The 10,606-nt window shown below is 39.8% G+C and overlaps 1 protein-coding gene across 6 annotated transcripts in view; it reads left to right on the top strand.

Moving 5' to 3' along the window:
- The first annotated feature begins 784 nt into the window (after window positions 1-784).
- The window catches only part of FBXO30 (F-box protein 30), a 61,698-nt gene continuing 51,876 nt past the window's right edge, over window positions 785-10,606 (top strand). For all 6 annotated transcript variants that reach the window (XR_006356372.1, XM_044002982.1, XM_044002984.1 and 3 more), the window contains exon 1: window positions 785-926. The gene's annotated coding sequence lies outside the window, so the exon portion shown is untranslated. The remainder of the gene's footprint in view (window positions 927-10,606) is intronic.

The following is a 10,606-nucleotide window of genomic DNA, read 5'->3' as shown; positions in this document are numbered from 1 at the left end:
GAATTTGGCCCGGAAGCCAGAATGGCTATTTATGGCACATTTTATAGAGAAGGCCAAAGTCCCCAGATGTAAGCGTCCCACCTAAATACCAAATGGCAACAAGGGACCTGCCTAAAGAGTCAAACAAATGATCATCCTGCCATTCCTTAGAAGCGCATCATGGGGCAGCTAGGTGGCGCAGTGAATAGAGCACCGGCCCTGGAGTCAGGAGTACCTGAGTTCAAATACGACCTCAGACACTTAACACTTACTAGCTGTGTGACCCTGGGCAAGTCACTTAACCCCAACTGCCTCACTAAAAAACAAAAACAAAAACAGAAGCGCATCATAAAGAGGAATGGGGCTTTTATGGATTAGAACCCAGGGCCTCAGCCTAATTATTTCACGCTCCAAACACCACTATTTATTGACCATGATTTAGAAACAAGATATGAAGGGATTATAATGCTGGCACTTAAAGAATAAATATATGTTGGCAGCTTTTAGGTTTTGTAAACTGGGAAAACGTCCCTAAGCATACCAGCGACCCCTCTGAGCACGCGCCCCAGCTCTGGCTTCTTTCCCTCCCCTCGTTCCCTCCGCCTCCTTACGTGGTGGAGTCAGAGGGCAGACGTGCGTGCGTGGACGTGCGTGCGTGCGCGTGCGTGCGCGTCTCCGGCTGAGTTTGGCGCCGCCGCCGCCTCCCCAGCGTCCAGTGGGAGGAGAGATAAGGGGAGGGGAAGGAGGCGGAGGAGGAGGCGGGGAGAAAAGTAGGCGGAGGCGGTGGCGGCAGTGGTTTCTGAGGGACTGAGAGAGGGAAGGAAGAGGAGGAGGAGGAGGGGTGTGTGCGGACGCCGGCGGAGCCGGGGCACCTCGGCCGGGACAGGCAGGGGCGAGCGGGCCGAGGCAAAGGGGCGAAGGGCCCACAGCCGAGGCAGCTCCCGACGGTGAGTTACCGAGGGGGGCGTGAGGAGAGGACCGGTCCGTGTTGGGCGGGAACCAGGGAGGCCACTACAGGCCGTGGGGGAGGAGGGAAAAGCAAGGTCGACCGGGCCGGGGTAGGGTGCCGGGGACTGGTAGTGACCGAGGTCAGTGCCGGTCAAGGTCCGGAAGGGAGCTCGGGTCTATGTGCCCACGGGACAATGGGAGAACTTAGCCTTTGGTCCTCTCCGTTCCGGAGCGTGTGTGTGTGTGTGTGTGTGTGTGTGTGTGTGTGTGTGTGTGTGTGTGTGTCACCCGCCGGGACTCCTGGCATGTTTGGGTAGAACTGTGTGTGTTCCACCCCCTGGACGCGAGGTGCGTGTGTGTCACCCGGCTGCCAGGACTCAGGGATGTGTGTGTGTGAGTGCGCGTGAGTGCCGCGTCCCTGGGCGCTCGCTTGGCCCCAGCCGACGATGTAAACACCGGCTGCTCCGATCCCCTTTGGCCGGCACCTCCCGTCGGGGCTCGGCAGGGGGCTTTCCTACGAACGCGGGCGTGTGTGTGTTTGTGTGTGTACATGGGGGTGGGGGTGGATCCCCTGCCTTCTGGCCCTCCCCGGGGAAAGCTGTCTTTCCCATCTTTCACGCTGTGAACTGATCGCCACTCGCTGCACCAGCTGTTCTGGACGCTGACTCAGGCACCAAATGGCGACCCGAACCCCGGGAGACTAACTTCCCCTCCCCTTCACTCCCCCCAGCCCTCCCAATCACGCCCCCCCCCAAGACTTTTTTTTTGGGGGGGGTGAAGTATGTTGTAACAAGCTCTAACTTAAGGCTTTTCGTTCTTTAGAAGAAACTTGGATGAAAGAAAGAGTTCAGGGTTGTAGGGCATCACTCAACTTGCTCCTCTGCTCTAGGAAACAAATTGGTAACTTTGTTTCCACCGATGGTAGTGGAGGAATCTGGTTCTTTGGTTCAGTCTGAAAAAGACGCATTCCCCTGACCTAAAAAAGGACTTTTCTTTTCCCAAGTTACTTCGTGCGCTGGTTTTCGCGTTCACTTTATTACTTTGAGAGCCCACTACATGAGTGAAATTAAAGAACTTCATCCTTTTTTATGTGGATATATACAAACACATATGGAACAGGAGTATGCCAGCTAGAATATTTTTTTCCTACCATGGTTCTAGTCCTGTATGATAAATGACTTTATATTGAAACTTTTTACTTAGAATGGGCTATTTTAAAACTCCCCAAAGCCGATACTTGGGAAAGAAGTGATGTTTTTTTATTTCAATATAGTTCTAGATGTTAAAAATGAAGTTGTTTATGGGTATTTATATTAGGTATATCTCTAGCTACTATAGTATCTTTATAAATACATAGATTAGAAGCCAAACTTTTTTTAACTTTAATTTCTTCTCTCCCTCCTACCCCCCACCCCCATTTAAAGATACAGTCAACTTTCAAAAATACAGGCTTGAGATAAATGAGTAAGGATATTTTTTTCTCACTTGCAGTTTTCTAAGATATTAATTAATGACTCTGCACGGTTAATGACACTGCAAAAATGAATATCAACAAGTTGGTTAAGTTATAAAAATTTGGATTTGTAAAAAGAGGGTGGTGAATTTTCAACATTATTTTAGCTGAGTCACTGTTTCTTAATGCTTAGAACAGGAATTTACTTGGTGACCTGTGAATGTTTTGACGTTTCCCCCAACCCCCCCCCCCCCAATTGGTTCTAATCTGGCACTTGAAGCAGTGAAAATCTATTCTTTGTGTCAATTATTCTTTCCACCCAATCCGAAGTGTTGGGGAAGTCTGGTTTGTTGGGGTACTTGCATTTTACAGTAGACTTTGATGATTTTCTTTAGCTGTACTTAACTTTGTTCACTCCAAATTGTTTGTTACAGCACAGTGGGTCTCCTTTTTCTGGAGGTGTTTGTTTTTTGTAATACTTTTCTTGACTCTTTTGGTTACCTCACTTTAACACCTCTGAAGCTTTCATAACTGTAGTTTGTCCTCTTGGCTTCTGTACTTGAAAGCTTCTATATTTCCCAAATTTTCTTCAAGGTTCAACTCTTGTCACTTTTCTAAAGAAGGTCTTTCTTGATTTCCTGGTTTGGGGGATCAGGGATCTCTCCAGCCCCCCAATTTACTGTGTATTTATTTTGGATATGTTTTGTATTGACTCTTTCTTCCTTACTTCTATTGCCCCTAGAGTGCAGTGACTTTCTTTGTATCCTTTACCAATTTCCTATTCTATTTATTTACTCACCCACTCATTTATTTATTTATTCATTTCTCTCTCTCTCTTTCTCTACCATCTATCTATTTATCTTTCTATCTCCAAACAAACAAAAACTCAAAAGAAAAAAATGAAAGTGAAAAATAGCATGTTTCAGTCTGTGTTCGATACTTCAGCTCTTTCTTTGGAGGTGGATAGGATGCTTCATCATTAGTCCTTTGGGATTGTCTTGGATCATTGTATTGCTGAGAATAGTCAAGTCATTCACAGTTCTTCACTGAACAGTATTGCTGTCACGGTGCACCACATTCTTATGGTTCTGCTCACTTTACTATACATTAGTTCATATAGGTCTTTCCAGGTTTTTCTGAAATCATTCCTGCTTCTCCTTCCTTTCTTTCTTTTTTGGTCATTTCTTATAGCACAATACTATTTCATTACAATCATATTCCACAGCTTGTTTAGCCATTCCCCACTTGATGGGCATCCCTTTCCAATTCTTAGCCACCACAAAAAGAGCTGCTATAATATTTGGGGGGGGGCGAGCAATGAGGGTGAAGTGACTTGCCCAGGGCCAAACAGCTAGTAAGTGTCAAGTGTCTGAGGCTGTATTTGAACTCAGGTCCTCCTGAATCCAGGGCTGATGCTTTATCCACTGTACCCACCTAGCTGCCCCCTGCTATAAATATTTTTGTACAAATAGGTCTTTTTCTCTTTTGGAGGATGTTTTTGGGATATAAACCCAGGAGTGGTATTGCTGGATCAAAGGGTATGCACAATTTTATAGCTCAGTTGATGTTTCAGTGATCTAAACTTTTGTTATTCAGCTTATTTCTATTTAACATCTGATTTGAAGTTTTCTCCTATTTCTTACTGGAAATTATTTTGGGTCCAGATTTGTGATTTAGTTAGTTTAGGGAACTCCCATTAAGGAATGCTGTCTGCCAATTAAATCTGCAATGTTGAGCAATTTATAGTTTGAAAGTTCACTAGAAGTACTAAGAGGTTAAGTGACTTGTCTGATGTCAAGCCAGTATGTGTCAGAGCTGGGTTTGAAGCCACGTTGTGACCCTAAGGCTTCACTTATATCCATTACTTTTTATTGCTTCTCCTAGGAGATGATAGAGTGCTAGATGTGGAGTTTGGAGGGCCTGGATTCAAATCCTAATTTTGCCATTTACCATTTATTTGATATTGGGCAAGTTGCTTAATTTCTCGGGCCCTCAGTTTCTTCATTTGTCAAATAAGGGGATTGGACTTTAATGGCCTCTAAATTTCATCCCAGCTCTAAATCTATGATCCTAATGAATCTACAATACTATACTTTACTCCTGGTTGAGAAAATTACAAGTAGACATAACTTAATAGTTTTGCAGGTATAGAATAAACTACTATCACCATAATTGATTATGGAAGGTACATGTATGTCCACTCCCATTTGTGAACAAAATCAAGCTATCTAGCAGGGAATTAAGGTACAGAATGGGTTCTTAAAATTAAGTTCATTAACTATTTTTTTCAGTATGTGTGTGTGTATGTATATATATATATATATATATATATATATATGCCTTCATGTCTGCAGTACATACAAAGAAAATAACTGTGACCTTAGGGAGATTACAAACAACTGTTCGTTATAGGGTTTGAAATTGCAAACTTGCCATGTTCTTGTTATTGGGGTCAGACAGTCATGTAAACTTATATTCAACCTATCATTGTATCAATAATTTCTTTTAATTATTTTGTCTTTTGAATGAAGAGTTTCAGCTTCTAAATCTGTGATCCTATAAACAGTTATGAAGTGCTTTTCCTACTGTCTCCCCATGCAGTGTTGTAAGGGAGGTAGAAATAAATGTTCCTTGTCCTCAGGGAGTTTACAATCTAGAATTCCACTTTTATTAGTAACGTAATAGCCAAGACAGTGTGTGCAAGCGTTATAGATTTGCAGAATAGGAACAGTTCTGTTGTAGCAGATTCACAACCTTTTAATTGAACATTTATTATAATGGATTCACATGATCTTTTTAGCAGTCATTCTGTTTATCATTTTTATAATGAAGATATTTGTCTAAGGTGGAAGATGTATGTGAATACTTGCTGTAGTATAAGAGGGTATATGTGGCACAGATAAATTTATCCTCCTACCCACTATTTTAACAATAAGTTGTCTTTTATAAGTTGATATCCTTTGTGTGGGGGCATTTGGGGTTAAGTGACTTGCCCAGGGTCACACAGCTAGTAAGTGTCAAGTGTCTGAGGTCGGATTTGAACTCAGGTCCTCCTGAATCCAGGGCCGGTGCTTTATCCACTGTGACACCTAGCTGCCCCAATTGTTATCCTTTTAGTGAAGTTTCAGCTCCTACTGGATGCAGTTGGAGGAGTGATTATCCTGGTTTTATTCATTTTTTTCTCTGTCCTCCCTTTTCCTTAAACACACATATACCTTTGTCTTGAATCTGACACTTCACCTTTCTTTTCCTAGCTTCTAATCCTTCAGCCACATGAGGAATTTGATACCTACAAAAGGAGGTCATCTTTACTACTTCAGACAACATTAAAACTTCTTAATTCCTTGCAGCCCTTGACTATTGGTATGTCTTTCTCCTCAGACCTCCCCTTCATTATCCTTCCCCTGACCGGTGAAATTATAATGCTGTTAGAAATGAAAAGAACTTTATACAAGTGATCACCTAATTCAGTCCCTTTATTTTACAGATAAAGAAACTGAGAGTTGGAGAGTTTAAGAACAAGTTAGTGGCTAAGTATTCATGAAACTAGAACTAGAATCTTGAGCAAATTCAATAGAAAGTATAGGACATAAGACTATAAATTAGAGTGTAGGTAGTGAAATAGAAGCAATATGTGTCTGACAGTTCCTTCTCTGTATACCCGTATCCCATTCTCTGGGTGGTACCTTAAGCTCTTTCCTGGCCCCTCTTTTCTATTTTCTTCTCTATATTCCACATATTCTTTCATATTTATATATCTAGCACTCAACTCTTTCCTGAAATCCATTCCCTCATCATTTTGAACTGTTACATTCTGTGGGCAGCTAAGTAGAGCAGTGGATAGAGCACCAGGCCTGCAGTAAGGAATACCTGAGCTTAAATCTGATCTCTGGTACCTAATAAGCTGTGTGACTCTGGGCAAGTCACTTAACTTCTGTTTGCCTCAGTTTCCTCATTTTTAAAATGGGGGTGATAATATCACCTACCTCTCAGGGTTGTTGTGAGCATCAAATGAGGTAATAATTATAAAGTGCTTGACACATGGCAAACACATTCTATCAGTGTTATTATTATCTAATACTTAAGATCATTTATATTTTGCCTTCTGACTCTGGTTGTTCCTCCAAGGCTTGGTCCTGTACTCTTTCATGCTGCCCTTATCAATTCCTATGAGTTTAATTATTTCTGTGTAGAGGACTCAAAGATCTCTTTGTCCAGCCCTGGTTTCTCTCCTAAGATGCAGTCCCTCATCACCAACTCTTTGTTAGACCCTTCAAACCAACTTCTCATACTCCGTTATGTCTAAAACTCTTGCAATTTTATGCACTCTTTCTATCTAGCCAAATTGGTCTTCTTGCCATTCTTTACACAGGGCGTTTTGTCTCTTGTATCTGCCTTCACATAGGCTGCCCCCTATAACTGGAATGCATTCTTTTCCTCTCCTTCATTGCTTAGAATCCTTTCTTCCTTCAAAGAACACAATCCAAGTACCACTTTTTAAGTGAGGTCTTTGCCGATCTCCTCCCCTAATTGTTAGTGCTTTTCTCACTACTTGAAATTACCTTGTTTTTATTTCTTTTGTATATTACTATATACCAGTATTTTTTTTGAAGTTTTTATTTATTTATTTATTTATTCATTCATTCATTTATTTATTTTGCGGGGCAATGGGGGTTAAGTGACTTGCTCAGGGTCACACAGCTAGTGAGTGTCAAGTGTCTGAGGTCAGATTTGAACTCAGGTACTCCTGAATCCAGGGCTGGTGCTTTATCCACTGTGCCACCTAGCCGCCCCAGTTTTTATTGTTTTTTGTTTTTTTGGGCAGGGCAATGAGGGTTAAGTGACTTGCCCAGGGTCACACAGCTAGTGTCAAGTGTCTGAGGCTGGATTTGAACTGCCCCCACTGTATACCAATATCAGTCAACAGGCCTACCCATCCAGTGCCAGGCACTGGACATACAAAGGCAAAAATGAAAGTCTGCCCTCAAGGAGCTTTTTTAGTCTTCTCCAGGGCAGGAGTTCTTAAGCTACACGGGAGTCCATGGATTTTGGGGAAGGTTGAAGGAAGGATGTCTATGAACTTAGAACTTAATATTTTGATAACTACTACAGTATGATTGTTTTTCTTTTCATATCCTTTACATTTTATTTTATGAATTGTAAAACATTCTCAGAAGAGTTTCTTAGGCTTTACCAGCCTGCCAAAGAAGTGTTCATCACATGAAAAAGGTTAAAAATGTTTAAAAGGTTAAATTTTTAAAATTCCCAATTTAACATATGAACCAGCTTATTGAGACTATGAAATCTTATTAAAGAGATTAAGTGAATGTTATATACAACTTCATGGAATTCTCAAACTCAGAATTAAGTTAAACATTGGAGTTCTTAGAGAAACTGGAAGGTTTTGTGGTAGGTGTTTTGTTTTGATGTAGGGAAAACAACACTGGACAAATAGTTGGGAGATCTGAATTCTACTTCTGACTTTGCTAATAACCAGCTTTGTAACTTGTACTAAGTTACTTCACCCCTATGGGTCTCAGTTTACTCATCTGTAAAATGAGGGTGTTAGATTTGTTCATGGGTTCTTAATTTTTTTTTTATCACAATGAAGGCACTTTGGTGAAACTTCTCACAAAAACCCTTCTCAGAATAATGTTTTTAAATGCACAAAATACAATGAATTACAAGAAACTCAATTATATTGAAATTCAGTTATTAAAATATTTTTTAAAATAATTACACTCAAGGTTAAGACTAGGGTAAGACTTCCAGACTACATGATCTAAATTCCTTTTCAGCTCTTTAGAGCTTTGGCTTGGCTCCTTGTCTCCAATTTGAATGGGCTTCCCACTACATAAGATTGCTTCTCTTCCTAAATTTTGTTGCCTGTCTTACACTCCCACCCTCCCCCCAAAAAAACCTATCAAAATTCGCATTTTTGATAGTAGATTTTTAAAAATCTAATTTGATTTCTATATACATATATTTATATATGTCTGTGTGTATATACATACATACATACATACACACACACACACACACATATATATAGTGACACTGAATTAGTGGAAAGAGCACTGGAGTAGTTAAGGAGTCTTCAGTTCTAGACCTGGATCTGCTACTAAGGTGCCCTTAAGGAATTAAGTAACCTTTGAATCTTGTTTTCTAATGAGTAAAATGAATAATTTGAAGTAGCTCTTTAACTTAGGTTAGAATATGCTAATATTTTCTGAATTTGATTTTGTTGCTATTTGTTAGAATTTCTCTTAAAAGAACATATTTACTAGAAATGAATATTACTTGTAGATTACTAGTTTATCTAAAAGTATTCAATAGATACTGTTGGAATTTCTATTGATAAAATTTTGTGCAGTATTGGGCTGGGTTGGCTTGATAACAGTCTTAAAGTTGATGACCTGAAATGATCATTGTTTGAATATGCATTTCATAATTTCACTGGTTCTTTTATAAGGCAAACAGTAGTAAAGATTGCTTCACTGAGATTTCACTATAGTTCACTTGATTTCAGTGACATTGTTAAAGTAATGTGTTTCTATGGTTGAACAGTTTATACCAATTTGTCATCTGTAGCAGCTCTTAATGTACTGACAAGATAGACTTTGAATAGTTTGTGAATTTCTCTTTGAAAGAATAGCAGGAACTAAGAATATATGACAGATTTCCCTTAATGTTTCCTTAGATAGAAATTTTTTTTGGTTTTTTACTAATGATGATGTTCAATCTTTAACAGAATTTATATCTGGATTTCAAAGATGGTTGACCATCTGAAAACGTCTGGAATTTTAAGCTAGCACTAGTACTAAATAATATAATTATACATTTATAATTTGTTGTTTATAATCTGTGCGAGACATTTGGCAATAGTGAAAAATTGGAATTGAAATGTCTCTTTCCTTGTTTTACATTCACTTTTGAGTGAAGTGGGCAAAGAGTCTTAAGTTTTTGTTCATTCAGTCAGATTTACTAAAGCTAACATAAGAATAATTTCAAAATAGCATCACTTTTCCAGAGCATATTCTTTTCATGACACCAGAACAGAAAAACAGTACCTGATTGCATATTTGGTAATATATAATTTCCATCTTGTTGTATATGCCTTTAAAGTAGCTAGTTGGCACAGTGGATAGAGTGCCAGGTCTGGAGTCAGGAAGATTCATCTTTATGAGTTCAAATCTGGCCTCAGACACTTACTAGCTGTGTGACTCTGGGTAAGTCACTTAACCCTGTTTGCCCCAGTTTCCTCATCTGTACAAGGAACTGGAGAAAGAGATGGCAAACCATTCCAGTGTCTCTGACAAGAAAATGCCAAAATAGGGTCACAGAGTTGGACATGACTGAAATGACTCTGACGTGACACGGGGCTTTTGTTGTTAATGTCATTTATTACAGATTTTTCTCTTTCCTTAATATTTTTTAAATAGCTTGTTAGCTTGTTAAGTTTTGGATTGATCTTTGTGTCTAGGTACAATAGTGCCCTGTTAAAGGATAAAAATGAGAAGTTCATAGGATTCTCAGAGTATCTTATTTTAGAACTGTTTCCTACAGTGGTTTTCAGACAGTATTAATTTGCAGGCTTTTTTGTGAGAGTAGATTGAAACTTTTGAATATTTTAAACCTCAGTTGGTATGTTTTGCTCTAAAAATTTTTCATGTGTCACCCTAGCATACTATAGTAAGTATAGTAAGGAACTAGGAATTTTGAGGTTGATATTGATGAATTTTTGTTAAGTTGAAAGGAGCCTCCGTTTTGGTTTGTATATTCACTATTTGTTAAACAGTATTTGGCTTTTAATGTTGTTATACATGACTTGAAAGCAGTTGTGCAATTTATATTTTATTAGAAATATGTCCTAATTTGGTAGTATCAGTCTTATGTAGAGGGAGAATGAATGGGTCAGTGATGGAGTCCAGAAGGCTAGAGTCCACTTTTTTCTGTCTCTAGGCAAGTATTTTCCATCATTGTTTTAGCTCTTCCTTCCTTCCTTCCTTCCTTCCTTCCTTCCTTCCTTCCTTCCTTCCTTCCTTCCTTCCTTTCTTTCTTTTTGCAGGGAATTGGGGGTTAAGTGACTAGCCCAAGGTCACACAGCTAGTAAGTGTCAAGTGTCTGAGGCTATATTTGAACTCAGGTCCTCCTGAATCCAAGGCAGTTGCTTTATCCACTGTGCCACCTAGCTGCCCCCCCCCTAGAATTTTCAACTGTCAAATG

Source organism: Dromiciops gliroides, chromosome 4 (assembly GCF_019393635.1).
Source record: "Dromiciops gliroides isolate mDroGli1 chromosome 4, mDroGli1.pri, whole genome shotgun sequence".
NCBI lineage: Eukaryota > Metazoa > Chordata > Mammalia > Microbiotheria > Microbiotheriidae > Dromiciops > Dromiciops gliroides.
Note: the sequence above shows the minus strand (reverse complement) of the source record. Positions and strands in the feature narration are given on the sequence as shown.